This window comes from Aquarana catesbeiana, linkage group LG05 (assembly GCF_042186555.1).
Source record: "Aquarana catesbeiana isolate 2022-GZ linkage group LG05, ASM4218655v1, whole genome shotgun sequence".
Lineage (NCBI taxonomy): Eukaryota > Metazoa > Chordata > Amphibia > Anura > Ranidae > Aquarana > Aquarana catesbeiana.
Window position 1 is genome coordinate 64,934,741 of NC_133328.1, and position 19,509 is coordinate 64,954,249.

A 19,509-nucleotide genomic window follows, 5' to 3' on the forward strand; every position below is an offset into this window, starting at 1 on the left:
CAGCACTACATGAAGCACATGTCAGGTCATAGTATATGCACTACTTTCTCTGTGTTCTGGTATAATTTCAGACCATTAAATGAATGGGCTGCAAAATCACACCACACAGGAACATACCACGCAGGCCCCGTGTGAACCGGTCTTAACTGTTTTTAATCCTTATATTGCTAACCTTAATAAATAAATAAATAAGCAAATTATATCTACTTGTTAGAAACTTTTTTATTACATTTTACGTTTCTATGGTTGCTTCCTGGTTTCTTGTCTAGGCCAAAATAATCCGGATGATTAAGCTCCAAGGGGCGGAGTGAAACACGTTGAAGGCATGGCCTGACTGGAGTCCGGGATGAGGCCGTTATTTATCTCACTTCATGCACATGGGTCTGCCTTATGATTTGTGGCTTATGGATCTTTTCCTTTGACATAGGCCAAAATGTCATACCCATAACCCAGGAGTTTTCATAGGTATTTTTTTTTCTTTCACCTGGAGGAGAGAAGGGGGGGCTTTCTCAGCTAAGCACACCCTCCTGCCTGCATGCCTGAGCTAAGTGCAGGTAGATTTCAAGAAGTAAATGCTACACGAATCATCTGCACTTATTCAAAATGGCCTTGGCTAGAAATGCTAGGTGGTGTTTTTCAAAGTGATTTCTCGACAAAATAAAAAAAAAAAAGCATGGAGATATGAACGGATGGGGGAGATTGCTTTCAATATTAATAATTTAATAGCATTTTCAGTTTGTGGTTCTCAGATACAGCTCTGCTTTAAGCTAGAATGCCTCTAAATGTATCAGATATATACTATAATGTCAAAAGTATATGGATACCTACCTTTACACGCATGTGAACTTTAATGGCATCCCAGTCTTAATCCGTAGGGTTCGATATTGAGTTGGCCCACCCTTTGCAGCTATAACAGCTTCAACCCTTCTGGGAAGGCTGTCCACAAGGTTTAGGAGTGTGTCTATGGGGATGTTTGACCATTCTTCCAGAAGCAAATTTGTGAGGTCAGGTACTGATGTGGACGAGGAGGCCTGGCTCAGGACTCTGCGCAGGCCAGTCAAGTTCTTCCATCACAAACTCGCTCTTCCATGTCTTTATGGACCTTGCTTTGTGCACTGGTCCAAACCATTTGGTGGAGGGTGGATTATGGTGTGGGGTTGTTTTTCAGGGGTTGGGCTTGACCCCACAGTTTCAGTTAAGGGAACTTTTAAGGCGTCAGCATACCAAGATATTTTGGACAATTTCATACTCCCAACTTTGTGGGAACAGTTTGAGGATGGCCCCTCTTTGTTCCAACATGACTGCGCACCAGTGCACAAAGCAAGGTCCATAAAGACATGGATAAGTTTGAGGTGGAGGAACCTGACTGGTCTGCACACAATCCTGACCTCAACCCAATAGAACACCTTTGGGATGAATTTGAACGGAGACTGCAAGCCAGGACTTCTGTTCCAAAATCAGTGCCTGACCTCCCAAATGTGCTTCGGGAAGAATGGTCAAACATTCCCATACACACACTCCTAAACCTTGTGGACAACCTTCCCAGAAGAGTTGAAGCTGTTATAGCTGCAAAGGGTGGGCAACTTAATATAGAACCCTACGGACTAAGACTGGGGTGCCATTAAAGTTCATGTGCCCCAATACTTTTGACAGTATAGTGTACGGATGACCACCAGAGGGAGCATTTATAAATTTGTAACTGAAGTATCAAATAATGGGCCAAACAGCCAGCAATTAAAAACTGCTATAGCTCAATATGTCTAACTTTGCTAAAATTTCTTACAGGTTCTTTTTAAATGTTTTCCCTGTACAACCAGAACCAGAGGATATTTCTCTTCCGGAAAATATTCTTTACTTTCAACTGCTAAGGATCCTTAATCACTATCTGGATTAGGTACAACTGGTCAGGTGACCACCATATTTTATTGTGTATAAAAGACAGATTGCGATCAGTAGTCCTACAGCAATGATTAAGTGCCATTAACGGTGCGAAACGCGTCGGTATCATCTGGACCTGTGTCTCTGACTGATGTATGGATTTAGCTTCATTTAATAAAGGCATTATATTGGAGTGTGGCCGTCCTTTCTCCATTTTCTGCCCAAATACTCTCTACTTGGAATTAGCAGGCCAGTAAATGTAAAAGAAAATAGAGACTGCACTACAAAAAAAAGTCCCAGGTAAAAAATATGAAAAGGATGAAACTGAGCTTCACCACATTCCAGGAAGCCAATGTCTGTAAATGAAACAATGTGAGTGATCCGTCATGACACGGACATTAGTAGAGGTGAAAACCACAATACTAGCCAATTGATTGCTATACTGAGTGAAAAATCACTCCTAATAACATCTCACATCATTTTCCAATGGACTGAACAGCACATTCTAAAAAGGAATATGAGAGACATATTGAGCTAGTGAAAGAAACAGAGGACAGGCCGCTAACAGAAGCCCGGCTCCATGCAGAAGATGAAAATAAAAATCATCATCTGCCCCCAGTATGGATTACACTAGAGGGCCCCCCCGATCCCACTACACCGATTGTGAACCTGACATTGCTGGAAAGAATGCAGATCGGTTTATTAAGAGGAATGTTTCATGTTCTCCTCAAAGGACAGAGTGAAAAGATTTCTGGCAGGTACATGGAAACAGACAGACACCCAACCTATAACAGAGTGGACTGTCACAGCTTTGATTTCTAAGAGTTCGTTCATGCGATCAGGAATGACCTGTATTTTTCTGCAATGAATAATCGCTGGTCACTCCTAGAGCACCCAGAATAATATTTTTCAATGCGCCCCATCCACGCCACGATGCTGGTGTGATGTGTGGGGAGCTGTTGTAAAATGCAGTATGCCTGTATTTTCCACAGCCCAACGGACAGCCCCGCAAGTCACCGCACAGTGGCACAATGCCCTGCTGTGCACTGACATGAAGTGTCACATAGTGACCAGGGGTCGACCAATTATTGGAGCGGCTGATTATTAGTGCCGATATTCAAAAAAATTTCAAATAATCACGATTAGTCAGAAACTTACCGATATTACAGTTATTGGTCAGACCTTCTCCTGTCCCTGCACGGAGCTCGCTGCAGTCTCTGCCAATCTCTGTCATTGGTGCGGAAGGCAGCAGAGAGAAGACATCACCTCTTACTGCCCGCCTCGCATTACCGCTGTTCTACAGCCATGGGCGAGCAGAGAGATAGTTGCATCATCTCTCACTGCCCGCCCGCATGTGGAAGTCTACCTGCTTGGACGCCACTGGGGAGAGGCTGCCAGAAGCAATGCAAGTAATGACAAGCTGCATATAAGTGGCAGGTGACAGTGGCAAGTGGCATGCACGTCTAGAGGGTGACATTTTTGCCCATTCTTCTTTGCAAAATAGCTCAAGCTCTGTCAGATTGGATGGAGAGCGTCTGTGAACAGCAACTTTCAAGTCTTACCCACAGATTCTCAATTGGACTTAGGCCTGGACTTTGACTGGACTATTCTAACACACGAATATGCTTTGATCTAAACCATTCCATTGTAGCTCTGGCTGTATATTTAGGGTTGTTGTCCTGCTGGAAGGTGAACCTCTGTCCCAATCTCAAGTCTTATGCAGACTAACAGGTGTTCTTCTAAGATTGCCCTGTATTTGGCTGCATCCATCTTCTCATCAACTCTGACAAGCTTCCCTGTCCATGCTGAAAAAAAGCATCCCCACAGCATGATGCTGCCACCACCATGTTTCACGGTGGGGATGGTGTGTTCAGGGTTACGTGCAGTGTTAGTTTTCCGCCACACATAGCAGTTAGCTTTTAGGCCAGATTTTGGTCTTATCTGATCAGAGCACCTTCTTCCACATGTTTGATGTGTCCCCCACATGACTTCTTGCAAACTGCAAATGGGACTTCTTATGGCTTCCTTTCAACAATGGCTTTCTTCTTCTTGCCACCCTTCCATAAAGGTCAGATTTGTGGAGTGCACGACTAATAGTTGTCCTGTGGACAGATTCTCCCACCTGAGCTGTGGATCTCTGCAGCTCCTCCAGAGTTACCATGGGCCTCTTGGCTGCTTCTCTGATTAATGCTCTCCTTGCCCGGCCTGTCAGTTTAGGTGGACGGCCATGTCTTGGTAGGTTTGCAGTTGTGCCATACTCTTTCCATTTTGGGATGATGGATTGAACAGTGCTCTGTGAGATGTTTAAAGCTTGGGATATTTTTTTTATAACCTAATCCTGCTTTAAACTTCTCCACAACTTTATCCCTGCTGTGTTCCTTGTCCTTCATGATGCTGTTTGCTCACTAAGGTTCTCTAACAAACCTCTGAGGGCTTCACAAAACAGCTGTATTTATAATGCAATTAAAGCGGGGTTCCACCCAAATTTTGAACAATATCTGTATGTATTCTCTTCCTTGCCTAGATGCTGACATGCCATTTAAAAAAATTTAAATCGCCGTAATTACCTTTTATTTTTCTATTCTTCTTTGCACTTCCTGGTTCTCCTCCCGTGGGAGTAGGCGTGTTTCTAGCCTCTCCCAGACTCCTAGGAGCTAGTCTCAGGCTTCCCAGGATGCCACTGAGCATGTGCGGGAATGAGCGGTGAATGCTGGGAGCACAGCATTCACCACATCCAGGAAATAAATGCTTGAGGGCTTCAAATGCCCACAATGAAGATGGAAACCGCCTGCAGTGAATAATATAAGTTATTCTTTCTGACGAAATCTGACACAGGCGGACATATTACACACAATATGTGAGTATGTAATGCTGAGAAGAAAAGTTTGTGAATGAACTAAAAAAAAAAAAAACGATAGATAGGCGGACCCCCGCTTTAAATTACACACAGGTGGACTCTATTTACTAATTAGGTGACTTCTGAAGGCAATTGGTTCCACTAGATTTTAGTTAAGGGGTATCAGAATAAAAGGGGCTGAATGCAAATGCACGCCAAACTTTTCACATGTTTATTTTTTAAAAATGTTGAAAACCATTTATCATTTTCCTTTCACTTCACAATTATGTGTCACTTTGTGTTGGTCTATCACATAAAATCCCCAAAAAATACATTTACGTTTTTGGTTGTATATACAGTATATCTCCTCTAATAGTATATACAGTATATCTCTTCTAATAGTATATACAGTATATATCCTCTAATAGTATATACAGTATATCGCTCCTCTAATAGTATATACATTATATCTCTTCTGTCTGTTATTCTCAGAGTGGATTAAATATTTTGCTCCCTAACAATATAGTTGGTTATTTATATTTACCACTACATCTTGATATTTAAGAATAAATTGCCTTTTTTTAAAAACTTTACATATTATCTAAATTATACAAAACACTTTTTTTTTAAGGTTATTAACCGATTAATCGAATCAATAATCGGCCAACTAATCGATTATGAAAATAATCGTTAGTTGCAGCACTAGTTGCATTACAACCTGGAATTGAAATTGATTTTTTGGGGGCTTGGTGCCATGTGATGTAAACAATATGGCTATGACTTTGAAGGTGCAAAATTTTTTAATTTCTTTTGTGACACAAATAATTAAAGTGATTGTAAATGATCACCTTGTAAAACAACCCTTTCAGTTTAAACTAGAAATGAAAGGCAAAACATTTGTATAGATATAAAAAAAAAACATTATAAACACCACCATTTTATAAGTGATCACATTCCCTCTGTTCTCAGCTGTATAAGAGCTTGAGGAGTAGAAACAGCAGCACACGTATCTTCCCAGTGAATGGCTGGGGGTGAAGTGGGAGGGGGGTCTGGGTGTCAGGACAAGTCTGATCCTTGGAAGAGAGAAGGCTGAGCTCCCAGGACAGCTGGAGAACCTACCATGGTGTGCTCTCCTGCTTAGTGTGATCAGTTTTTAACAGAAAAACAGAGGGACTGGCAGGAACACCAGGGATTTCACATAAAAGGAAGCAATACAAAGAAAACAAGAGACTTTTTCATACAAGTACATGGTACAGCAGGTGCAGATCAGGAATATGGATTTACATATGCTTCAAGACAAAAAATCCTCAGAAAATCTGGAGTGTGCATAAGGATTGTGCAGGGTATGGTATGTACAGATAACTAAGGAGCATGGGCACACATGAACAAATGTTGATATTACAGTGTTGTACAATGAGACAGAAACTCACGGCCTGATATAGACTAGTGATATTATGTCCTTGAAAAGCCAGCTGTCCTTCCTGGTACACTCCGGGGGATCTCACAAACTTTCTATCTAAGAAGCCTGAGACAGGCGGGATTCATAGAAGCATAAAACAGTGTGGCCCATAGCCAAGATGGCACAGAAACAAACCAGGTCTGAGTAATGATTACTAGACCCGCTGGCAGGAACCCAACTATGATCTGCAACAGAATGAGCTTGTTTCTACAAAAATAGAATAGATAGTATTCCGATATGTCTGAGCTTCGCTGAGTCTTCAAAGATGATTTTGTCATCAATTATTTGCGATTTTTTATATTTTGGCTAGACTGATTTAGGAGTTGTGGTCCTTCCAAGAGTAAAGCCCAACAAGAATTTTACTTACGCCCTCTTATCTGGTAAATATACCAATTTGAAACATTTTGTTATAATAGTCATAGCATTATTGCTATAACTGTTCTATAAGAGTAAAAAAAAAATACTGACTGATCCTGCCAAAAAGCTTGTGCGCTAATAACTTCCTGTGTGCTCTGCCACTACTGACTACTATCAGATATCAGTCTGATCAGATCTCTCTGCCAACTACAGAACGTTCCCCCCCTCCCCCCATGTTATTGAGATGAGGATGAGGACAGTGGGAGGTGTTCTGCAGTCCTAATACCCTTCCTGTCCTAGGGTGACAGCACTAATTCTTCATAGATATAGTACAAGGAGCGAGCACTGATCCTCTCTAAAGACTAGTAGGCTGAAATGTATTGAATCTGCACGGTTTGGTCTAGCTACAAAAGGGGAAGCTCCGCCCATTTGCCTCAAGCATGCATGCTCTGAAACGCATTGTATACTCCCAACCCCTGGTGACATCACACGCCAGCGTTGCACTCCACTGGGAGTCCTGCTTGAAAGAAATCTGAAAGAGAGTGACCAGCGGCTTTCCCTCCTGCACCATGGATTCCAGCTCGTGGACTTCTGGGGCGGAGTCAGAAAAGAGGACAACTGGTTCTGCTTTGTGCATAACCCTAGCACAGAGCAGGTAAGTAGAACACATTTGTTATTTAAAAAAATAAATAAAGCCTTACAATCACGTTAACATATACAGTGCCTTGAAAAAGTATTCATATCCCTTTTCCACATTTTGTCATGTTACAACCGAAAACATCAATGTATTTTATGTGATAGACCAACACAAAGTGGCACATAATTGTGAAGTAGAAGGAAAATGATAAATGGTTTTCATAATTTTTTACATATTAAATGAAAAGTGTGGTGTGCATTTGTATTCAGCCTCTCTGAGTCAATACTTTGTAGAACCACCTTTCACTGCAGGTCTTTTTGGGGATGTCTCTACCAGCTTTACACATCTAGAGAGTGACATTTTTGCCCATTTTTCTTTGCAAAATAGCTCAAGCTCTGTCAGATTGGATGGAGAGCGTCTGTGAACAGCAATTCTCAATTGGATTTAGGTGTTGACTTTGACTGGGCCATTCTAACACATGAATATGTTTTGACCAGGAGTCTCAAACTGGCGGCCCCCCAGCTGTTGCGAAACTACGAGTCCCATCATGCCTCTGCCTGAGGGAGTCATGCTTGTAACTGTCAGCCTTGCAATGCCTCATGGGACTTGTAGTTTCGCAACAGCTGGAGGGCCGCCAGTTTGAGACCCCTAATCTAAACCATTCCATTGTAGCTCTGGATGTATGTTAAGGGTCGTTGTCCTGCCATGTTTCACAATAGGGATGGTGTGTTCAGGGTGTTGAGCAGTGTTTGTTTTCTGCCACACATAGTGTTTTGCTTTTAGGCCAAAAAGTTCATCATCTGACCAGAGCACCTTCTTCTACATGTTTGCTGTGTCCCCCAAATGGCTTCTCGCAAACTGCAAAGAGGACTTCTTACGGCTTTCTTTCAACAATGACTTTCTTCTTACCACCCTTCCATAAAGGCCAGAATTGTGGATTGTATGACTAATAGTTGTCCTGTGGACAGATTCTCCCACCTGAGCTGTGGATCTCTGCAGCTCCTCCAGAGTTACCATGGGCCTCTTGGCTGCTTCTCTGATTAATGCTCTCCTTGCCCGGTCTGTCAGTTTAGTTGGACGGCCATGTCTTGGTAGGTTTGCATTTGTGCCATACTCTCCATTTTCAGATGATGGATTGAACAGTGCTCTGTGAGATGTTCAAAGCTTGGGATATTTTATTATAACCCAACCCTGCTTTAACCCCCCACGCTCCGGTCGTCTCCACCGCTTATGAAGCCGTCGGTAGCGACGGAGACAATTGCGTCCTTTCCCCTGACAGGCCTGGAGCTGAGTGGGGGGAAGACAGCCCCCACTCGGCTCCATAACATTTGATGACGGAAGCGACATTAAAAAGGTCACTTCCGCCCAATGGTCTTAAAGGAGAAGTTTTTATTTTTTTTTTTAAAGACATTTAATTTTTTTTTAACCACTTGTCGACCGCCGATGTACGTCCAAACTTTGGCGGCGGATATCGTTGTTATGGCAGCAGCTAACTGCCATAACCCCGGTATCCCTGCTTCCGTGCGGCGGTGGGCTTTAAGATAAAAGTGGTCCCTGCAGCAGATTCGCTGCGAGATCACTTTTATCGGTGGCGGAAGAGGGTCCCCCTCCCACCGCGATCCGGTGCCCTCCGCCGCTTACCGGAGCCGGTAGCAGCGGAGGCGATCACGTCCTTCTCCCTTCTGTGCCTGGAGACGAGTGAGGCTAAGATGGCGCCCACTCGTCTCCATGACACTGCTGGGCGGAAGCGATGTCAATTTTTTTAAATGACTTTTTTTTTTTTTATTGCATTTTAGTGTAAATATGAGATTTGAGGTCTTCTTGACCCCAGATCTCATATTTAAGAGGACCTGTCATGCTTTTTTCTATTACAAGGGATGTTTACATTCCTTGTAATAGGAATAAAAGTGACACAATTTTTACAGTGTAAAAATAAATAAAATAATGTAAAATAATTCAACAATATCAATGTAAAATAATAAAAACAAAAAAAAAAATTTTTTTTAAACCCCCTGTCCCGACGAGCTCGCGTGCAGAAGCGAACGCATACGTGAGTAGCACCCGCATATGAAAACGGTGGTCAAACCACACATATGAGGTATCGACGCGACCGGTAGAGTGAGAGCAATAATTCTAGCCCTAGACCTCCTCTGTAATGCAAAACATGCAACCTGTAGAATTTTTTAAATGTCGCGCCTATGGAGATTTTTGAGGGTAAAAGTTTGATGTTATTCCACGAGCGGGCGCAATTTTGAAGCATGACATGTTGGGTATCAATTTACTTGGCGTAACATTATATTTCACAATATAAAAAAATTGGGCTAACTTTACTGTTGTCTTATTTTTTTATTCAAAAAAGTGATTTTTTTAAAAAAAAAAGTGCGCTTATAAGACCGCTGCGTAAATACGGTGCAAAAAAAAAGTATTGCATTGACTGCCATTTTATTCTCTAGGGCGTTAGAAAAAAAAACAATATATAATGTTTGGGGGTTCTAAGTAATTTTCTAGCAAAAAAACCTGTTTTAAACATGTAAACACCTAAAATCCAAACCGAGGCTGGTCCTTAAGCCCCGGTTCACACTGGGACGACTTGTCAGGCGAATTAGTCGCCTGACAAGTAGTGTCCCGTACTGTGCAATGGAACCGTTCTAATCGGAGCGACGCAAGTCGCTCCGACTTAGAAAAAGGTTCCTGTACTACTTTGGGGGCGACTTGCATAGACTTCTATACAGAAGTCGTTTTGCAAGTCGCCGTGGCAGTCGTGTGCAGGTCGCCTCGGTGAGGCGACCTGCAAGTCGTGCCGCCCCTGTGTGAACCGGGGCTAAGGAGTTAACTGCATTTAAGTGTAAATGTGAGATCTGAGGTCTTTTTGACCCCTAATTTTTTTTAAAAAAAGGACAGTGTAAAAATAAAAAATAAAAAGTAAGATAAATAAGAAAAGAAGAAAAAAAAATTGTTAAAGCGCCCCGTCCAACCGAGCTCGCGCACAGAAGCGAACGCATACGTAAGTTGCATATGAAAACAGTGTTCAAACCACACACGTGAGGTATCGCCGTGATCGTTCGAGCGAGAGCAATAATTCTAGCACTAGATCTCCTCTAATTCAAAACTGGTAACCTGTAGAAATTTCTAAACGTCACTTATGGAGATTTTTAAGGGTCAAAGTTTGTCGGCATTCCACGAGCGTGTGCAATTTTGAAGCATAACATGTTGGGTATCAATATGCTCAGCGTAACATTATCTTTCACAATGTAAAAAAATTGGGCTAACTTTACTTTTGTCTTATTTTTTAAGTAAAAAAATTATTTTTTTCCCAAAAAAATTGCGCTTGTAAGAACGCTGCGCAAATACGGTGTGACAAAGTATTGCAATGACCATTTTATTCTCTAGGGTGTCTGGAAAAAAAAAAAAAATATATATATATATATATATATATATATATATATATATATACATATATATATATATATAACTTGTAAACAAGTGTCAAAAAGAGGCTTGCTCCTTAAGTGGTTAAACTTCTCCACAACTTTATCTCTGACCTGTCTTGTGTGTTGCTTGGCCTTCATGATGCGGTTTGCTCACTCTAACAAACCTCTGAGGGCTTCACAGAACAGCAGTATTTATAATGTAATTAAATTACACACAGGTGGACTCTATTTACTAATCAGGAGACTTCTGAAGGCAATTGGTTCCACTCGATTTTAGTTAGGGGTATCAGAGTAAAGGGGGCTGAATACAAATGCACGCCACACTTTTCACATATTTATTTGAAAAAAAAAAAAAAACATTTATCATTTTCCTTCTACTTCACAATTATGTGCCACTTTGTGTTGGTCTATCACATAAAATCCTAATAACATTCATTTACATTTTTGGTTGTAACATGACAGAATGTAGAAAATTTCAAGGGGGTATGAATACTTTTTCAAGGCACTGTACTGGTAAAAGTTACAAATGGACTATAATTTGTCTTTATTTGGGGCATATTGATGCCAGCTATTTCCAGATCACCATGTATCTTCAGGCTTCAGTGATAGATGTAGTAGGCTGATCTAATACAAGCCCTATGGAGGAGAGAAACATAAAAAAAAACAACAGTAAGTAGGCTGTGCTCTCCCACTCTCTTATGAAAAACAAAGATTGTGTTTGACGCTCTTATATTTTAAATGGTTTTAAAAGTGAGCTTTTTTATTTTCTTGATACCCTAGCAGACGGATCACCCTCCACTCAGTTTTTTTCAGCATAATCAACTGAACGTGTTACTAAACCCACAAGAAATCAGTCTGTATATGCAGTAAAGCAAGCTTGTTATACTCACTGTGGGACCTAAGGGGTTAATCTCCTCCGCATTGTGTAAAAAGGCTGTTTGATCCTGTCTTCTCTAATCCTCCCCTTCTTCCACTGTCCCTGATAATACCAGGAGATGCATAGAAATATCGGTAGCCGAAACATATCGGTCAAAAATTGTGTTTTTTTGCATTATCCTGATAGAGAAAAAAGTGCCGCAATTTGGACATGTTTTTAACGTGCTTATGGTGTGTTTTTCATAGTCTTGTGACTCAAAAACTGCATCGTAACATGGGAGCGTTATTGATGTTGTCTTGCTGCATTTTCAATGCATTTAAATGGGGAGGTGCATTTTTGGTGAGTATTTTTTAACTGACCTAAAAATGCAGCAAGCAAGATTTTTAACACCACAACGGAACAGATCAGTGTGACGACATACATAGAATTTAAAGGGATGCATTTTTCTTGAGCGTTTCTTGCGCTAAAGGTGCCGATAATGGCTGACAATAAATTCCCATACATTTAAATTCATGATATTAATTAAAAATTTGAAAAAAATTATACATAAAATTATATATGTATTTTTTTTAACTGTCATCTTGTTTCAGCCAAGTGCATTCAAAATTTTCGTTTTTGGCACCAAAATTTCAATTCAGTGCACCAAAGCTCTGAGGGCACTCTGCACATGCTCAGTTTGGTTTGTATTGCTAGAGTGTTTTTCTTTTTAATCTTTTCTTGGGAGGGTGCATGTGATCAGGACTGGGCCAATCAACATTGTGCAGACAGATGGTCAGGGGTCCTGCAGCCTCATAGAACAGTCAGAGGAGAATGAAAACTCCTCCTACAAGCTTTAACCAGACACTGATAGAAGTCTGAAGACTGCTATATACCGCTGAAGAGAAAAGGTATTTAGCAGTTTATAGTTACTAAAATAATTGCATTTCCATGTTCTGTGTACAGGGGGTCCCCGACTTACGAACGCAATAAGGACTGTAGGTTTGTTCGTAAGTGAAATCTGTTCATAAGTCAGAACACTGCTTGTAAGTGTAACTTCCGCCTGTGCAGGGATGTGAGATGTTCCGGCTTCCTCCTGTGCAGGAGTGTGGCATGTTCTGGGCACTTCTGGGGCTCTTCTGGCCATGAAGTACTGCAGTGTGGAATGTGTGGAATGTGGCAAGATAGCTGCTCGGAGGTATCCAGGACCATCAAGGGAGCACAAGCAGCCGGCGTTGAGGCCTGTTCGGAAGTAGGAGTCGTTCGTAAGTCGGGCGTTCGTAAGTCGGCGACCCCCTGTACTGTGAGAGACCAGATATAGTAAATGCAGGGTCCTGGGTTTATTAACACTCAAAGAGAACTGCATATTCCAAAGCACAGACCACTAGAGGGAGCAGAGCACAGTGAGACTCCTATATAAAAACTGCAACAGCCATGGGGACTGGGACGCGCAGGCGCAGAGACCACCCTACGAGATTTTGAATGCCAATCCAACAGCTTCAACAAAAAAGTCAAATTATAGTTTTAGGTGGACTAACTCTTTAGGGCTGGTATAAAAAGAAGTACAGAAAGCTAGATTACCGGGCGGCACAGTGGTGTAGCACTCTCGCCTAGCAGTAAAAAGGGTCGCTGGTTCGAATCCCAACCACGACACTACCTGCCTGGAGTTTGCATGTTCTCCCTGTGCCTGCGTGGGTTTCCTCCGGGTGCTCCGGTTTCCTCCCACACTCCAAAGACATGCTGGTAGGTTAATTGGCATTCTGTCTATTGGCCCTATTATATGAATGTGAGTTGGGGACCTTAGACTGTAAGCTCCTTGAGGGTAGGAACCGATGTGAATGTACAATGTATATGTAAAGTGCTGCATAAATTGACGGCGCTATAAAAGTATCTTAAATAAATAATAATAAATAAATAATAACCAAAAATAAATAGGCAGTCTCACATACATTTGGGAACATGTACAACCAAAACATCTCATGGGCCGGAGTGTTGTGAACTCTAGGAAACCGCTTGTTCCATTGTGAAGAATTCAAAAACCGGCAAAAGGCGCTCGTGCAGCTAACCATTCATTCGCTCTCCCTGCACTTTCCAGATGCTCAACATTCTTGACATCAGAGTGGAAAAATTTACTGTTAGTCTAGAGAAATCCAATATTACCATTCTTGTCATATCCCTCATAGCTTCATTATTAGAGCAGGTCTGTGGAAGCTATAAAGTGCTGTTAAATGATTAAAAAATCTGGGCCGTGTGTTACATCACTTTGACAGAATTGAAAGGGAGGACTCTATCCAAACGCGTAAAGCAAACGGCTACCTTATAAAACGCAACTATGTGTATTTTCATTTAATATTTGTCTGTATTTGTGTAAGATATACCAAAATTCAGCTCAAGCTAAAATCCTTTTACTGCAACCTGGGGGTATTAAACGGCGGAGAACATAGATCCCGAGCCCAGAACAACATTGTAAACTTTAACAGTGTTTATAAAAAGGACACAGTGATGCTGACATTTTTCCACTTGGTCAAAAGAAAGTCAGTGTTACCTAATTCTGTTTTCTGAAAATCAGGCGGAATCACTAGACGCTGATACATTGGCAGGAGCCCAGGACCCGGCAGAGACGTATTGTGCAGCTTACAAAGAGCAATAACCGCATCGTTTATAGAAAGTTAATATAGAAGAAAGGAGAGTCTGTAATAAAGTGTGTAAACGTAAACTCAGGAACAAATATGGAATATGCTGCACCTTACCAGTCCTCAGTCGTGGTGGCTGCATTCGTTTTCAGATTTCAGGCTAAGTACATTTTCTACAAGCACAGAAAAATATCTGATGATCCTGCCAGAAATCTTGTGTTCTTGTAACTTCCTGTGCACTAAACTGAAAGCAGCATTGAACCCAAAAGCAAACATTTATTATATTGCAGCTTACAAATTCTTAGAAGTGATGGCTGCAATCGCTTTTTTTTTGGGGGGGGTTTTTTCTATTTTCATCTGGTGATTCAGCCAGCAGGTCTGCTGTTTTTCAAAAGAACAAGCTCTCCAGCAGAATGTATCAGTTTTCATGGATGAGACAAACCGCTTAACATCCCTGGCGGTATGATTATTTCAGATTTTTGCGTCTCAAAGCGGTACAATTATTTTGCATAGAAATTTGGCGTTTTATATTGTAGGCCTGTAATTCTTAGCAATAACACACTTAAATCTGTCCACCAAGAGTCCAGTAGATATCCCGGGTATGATGAAGTTTGAAACACAAAATCATAAATTATAATACAATAAATAAATATAAATAATTATAAAAAATAATAATATAATAATAATAAAATAAATTTTCCCACGATTCACTATCGCTCAATTCTGCAAGTGTTCTAATTTACTATCACTGTTTTCTAGCTGGTCTAAAGCCACTTTTGACGTAAAGGGACACTTTTTGGTTGCTATGGACAATCTCCAGTTTCCAGGCAGAAAGAACAGTATATATCATATAAAACTGCATGCAGGGCATGGGCCAAAGCACTGGGGACAAAAGGAAAGTGAAACATACAGTACTGTAATCTGTAAGATTACAGTACTATATGTGTTATGAATTTTCACTTTTTTTGATTTGTCGCTGGGCTCCGCCCCCGTGCGACGCTCGCAGGGAATGGAGCCTGGCACAGAGAGGCTTCGGGAGGAGGACAGAGCCTGCGGACACAGCGGGGGACATCGCAGGATCCTGGGGACAAGGTAAGTACACTGCACCAGGATCCTGCAATGCAATCCCGAGTGTGGCTCGGGGTTATCACTAATGGTGCTGAAATTTAACCTGGAGCCACACTCGGGAATACCGTCAGGGAGGTTAACATGGACAGGGGTGTGATTGTAAAGTCTCTTTTTTTTTTTTTTTGTTATACTTACTGCCTCTGTGCAGTGGATTAGCACAGAGCAGCCCAGATCCTCCTTTTCTTGGGTCCCTTTTCTGTGATCCTGGCTCCTCACTCCTGTTCAGTGCCCCCACAGCAAGCAGCTTGCTATGGGAGGACCTGAGCCGTGTCACAGCCCCCTGTGTCCATTCAGACACAGAGCCCCACTCCGGCCCCGCCCCCTCTCTTCTCAATCATCAGACATTTGCTGACATGCATCCCCCCCCCCCAAACTGTCACATGCTGGGAAGACAAGTGTATTGCTGTTTCTCCTCCCCCAGCTCTCCGAGCTTCAAATGCACTTAAGAATAGAGATTATGTGATCACTTATAATAAAAAGGAAACAAAAATGTGTTTACATTGTTCTTTTTTATTTATACACAAATGTTTTGCCTTTCATTTTTATTTTTAACTGAACTAGTTGTTTTACAAGATGAGGGTTTACATGTACTTTAAAATGATCAGCTTTTATTTATGTAAAACCTTTATCCCAAAAGGAAAAAACTGTTGCTGTAAACTAAATAAAAAGTGTGAGAGGGGGTTTGTCTTCAATGTGTTAGTGTATTTAAACCTACTAATTCATTTAACACTATCTCCCCCCAAGACTGACAGTACTGCTGTCTGCTGTGCCTCCTGTTCTCCTTGATCCAGAGTTGACTCTCACCGATACAGGAGGAGTGTTACTGGCCAGATCACCGGGTGAAAACAGAGAGGAAAAGAAAACTAATGCAGCCACCACATCCAATGATTGGTAAGCCGCAATATATTACAGTTTTGGCTTTGGGTTTAATACCGCTTAAAGTGGCTGTAAACCCTTCCTAGTGACTTTTAACTATACAGTCCCTGACAAAAGTCTTGTCGCTTCTCTATTTTGTAGAAACTCCTGCTATTAACCTGACTTTTAATTAATCAATTGGTGTTAGAAATAGCTCATATGAAAAGCTAAAGCCCTCCCAAATGAAGTTTAATGCACTGAAATAAATTAGTTTCACTGAAAAAAAGATTTATCATTTAATCAAGACAGACAGGTCAAATTTTGGCAAGACAAAAGTTTTGTCGCCTGAGCTTGAAGGACAGCATCCATGCGGTTTGGCAAGGATTCATACAATTTATTGATGAAGTCATCAGGAATAGCAAAGAAAACAGTCTTGCATGCCTCCCAGAGTTCATCAATATTCTTTGGTTTGGTCTTCCATGCTTCATCTTTCATCCTACACCACATATGCTCAATGATGTTCATGTCTGGTGACTGGGCTGGCCAATCCTGGAGCATCTTGATCTTCTTTGCCTTAAGGAACTTTGATGTGGAGATGGAAGTATGCGATGGAGCACCATCCTGCTGCAAAATTTGGCCTTTTTATGGTTGGGAATATAAGAGGTAGCTAAGATTTCTTGGCATTTTAGACTATTGATGTTGCCTTCCACCCTGCAGATCCCTCGCACACCCCATACTGGATGTAACCCCAGACCATGATTTTGCCTCCACCAAACGTCACTGTTTTCTGGGTAAATCTCGGCTCCATGCGGGTTCCAGTAGGTCTCCTGCAATATTTGCGGCGACTGTGATGTAATTAAACAGAAGATTCATCTGAAAAATCCACCTTCTGCCACTTTTCCAGAGTCCATCCTTTTAGCAGGCTGTAGCCCTTGGCAAATGCCACACGGTTTTTCAATCGTCTTTTGTTTAGTGCTGGCTTATGGGCACTGATTCGACCATGGAGGCCATTTCGAGACAGAATCCGACAAACTGTTCTGGTTGAGGCAGGGACTTCAGGTGACCAGGTCTCGTGGAGCTCTGCTGCAGTGGAAAATGGGCTGGCCTTGGATTTTCGAGCAAACAACGGTCCTCTCGAGCAGTTGTCTTGCGGGGTCGGCCTGATCTGGCCTTGTCCAAAACGTCTCCAGTCTCTTCAAATCTTTTTTTTTATCCTCTGAACTTGACGCTGAGACACATTGAAGCTGTCTGCCACATCAGCAGTGGATCTGGTCTTCAGCCTCTTGATAATCAACACTTTAGTCTCCGGGTGAATCTTAGGCATGTTTGCAGAGGTCTAGTTGCAGTTGAGAAGGTCTAGTGTAATGGTGTTCTTTTTATACACACCTGAGACCTAATTGATCCATTATTAGTCACAGGTGAAGCTCATATAACAAGGCGACAACACTTATGTCTTGGCAAAAATTGACTCAATGGGCTTTACCAAGCTGTGAATATTAGAATACGTTTTGTCAGTTTCGTTTTGCACTAAAACATTATTACAAAAGCTGTTGGGATTAAAATGACCCATTTCTTGTAACAAAATCTTGATTAGAAATATATTTTAGCGGCACTTCAGGTCAATTTGTACACAAGCGACAAGACTTTTGTCAGGGACTGTAGGCAAGCCTAGACTAAGGCTTATATATAGGTAGTGGAAATATCTCCTAAATGTGCGCTGTTTAGGAGATATTTCACTTGTAGTGCGCCGATGATGTAATCGGCGCATGCGCTGTGAAGAAACGGACCTCCATGCCATTTCTTCCCCCAGCAGGTGCCATTACTGACGGGTCCTGCGCGCATCTGCGGGAGTGACGTCACGCGGCTCCGACCAGTCACAGAGCCGAAGTCTGCGGCCCCCAGAAAGAAGAGGGGCGAAGATGGACACAGCCTGCACAGGGGACAGCGGTAGATTCGTTTGCAGGCAAGTGTCACATAATGGGCTAGTATGCGGTGCATACTAGCCCAGTATGCTTTTAATTTGCTGGCTTTGCGGGGAGCAAAAGAGGAAGTAAAACCCATCAGCCTAAACAAGCCCTTTCAGCCACAGCTCCCTTTAATTCTTTCGTTGCCAGAGTTGTTTTTATGTTGTTTGTACATATTTAAAAAAATAATTTTAGCCCTGAAGATTGCATAAAACCCTCAAAATATCATATATTTTCTGAAAGCAGACATCCTAGAGAATGAAATGGTGGTAGTGTCAATACTTTATGTTACATGGCATTAGCGCAAAGATCTAGGAAACACACAATTTTAGTAAATAATACACTAAAAGTAGTTTTAGTGCACAAAAATACAATAAAATACCCAATCTAAGGCACCAGGAGGGATGCAGCAGCTAAATAGCGATGCGTGCAAGGGGCCCAAGTGAGACAAGTCTCAAAAAAAAAAATGTTAGCATTTTTGGTAAAAACCGGGGGAAGTTAAAAAAAAAAAAAAAAACTGAATTCACATCATCATAGCAGAACCATAAGTAATGACAAATTTATTTGCAAATCAATATGCATATACAGTGCCCCAAAAAAGTATTCATACCACTTAAAATTGTACACATTTCGTCATGTTGGAAACCAAAAACGTAAACTTTTTTTATTGGGATTTTATATGATAGACCAACACAAAGTGGCACATAATTGTGAAGTGGAAGGAAAATGATAAATGGTTTTCCAAATGTTTTCCAAATAAATATCTGAAAATGTGGGGTGCATTTGTATTCAGCCCCCCCCCCCGAGTCAATACTTTGTAGAACCACCTTTCAGTGCAAATACAGCTGCAAGTTTTTTGGGGGATGTCTCTACCAGCTTAGCACATCTAGAGAGTGAAAATGTTTCCCATTCTTTGCAGAATAGCTCAAGCTCTGTCATATTGGATGGAGAGTGTCTGTGAACAGCAATTTTCAAGTCTTGCCACAGATTCTCAATTGGATTCAGGGCTGGACTTTAAATGGGCCATTCTAACACATGAATATGCTTTGATCTAAACCATTCCATTGTAGCTCTGGCTGTATGTTTAGGGTCGTTGTCCTACTGGAAGGTGAACCTCCACCCCAATCTCAAGTCTTTTACAGACTCTAACAGGTTTTTTTCTAAGATTGCCCTGTGTTTGGCTCCATCCATCTTCCCATCAACTCTGACCAGCTTCCCTGTCCCTACTGAAGAAAAGTATCCCCAGAACATGATGCTGCACCACCATGTTTCACAGTGGGGATGGTGTGTTCAGGGTGATGTGCAGTGTTAGTTTTCCGCCACACATAGCGTTTTGCTTTTAGGCAAAAAAGTTAAATTTTTGTCTCATCTGACCAGAGCACCTTCTTCCACATGTTTGCTGTGTCCCCTACATGGCTTCTTACAAACTGCAAACAGGACTTCTTTCAACAATAGCTTTCTTCTTGCCATCCTTCCAT

At 41.6% G+C, this 19,509-nt stretch overlaps 1 protein-coding gene across 1 annotated transcript in view; it reads right to left on the reverse strand.

Annotated features, from left to right (window-relative positions):
• MPP7 (MAGUK p55 scaffold protein 7) overlaps positions 1-19,509 on the reverse strand; it is a gene marked incomplete in the record, with an annotated part of 615,576 nt that overhangs the window by 386,214 nt on the left and 209,853 nt on the right.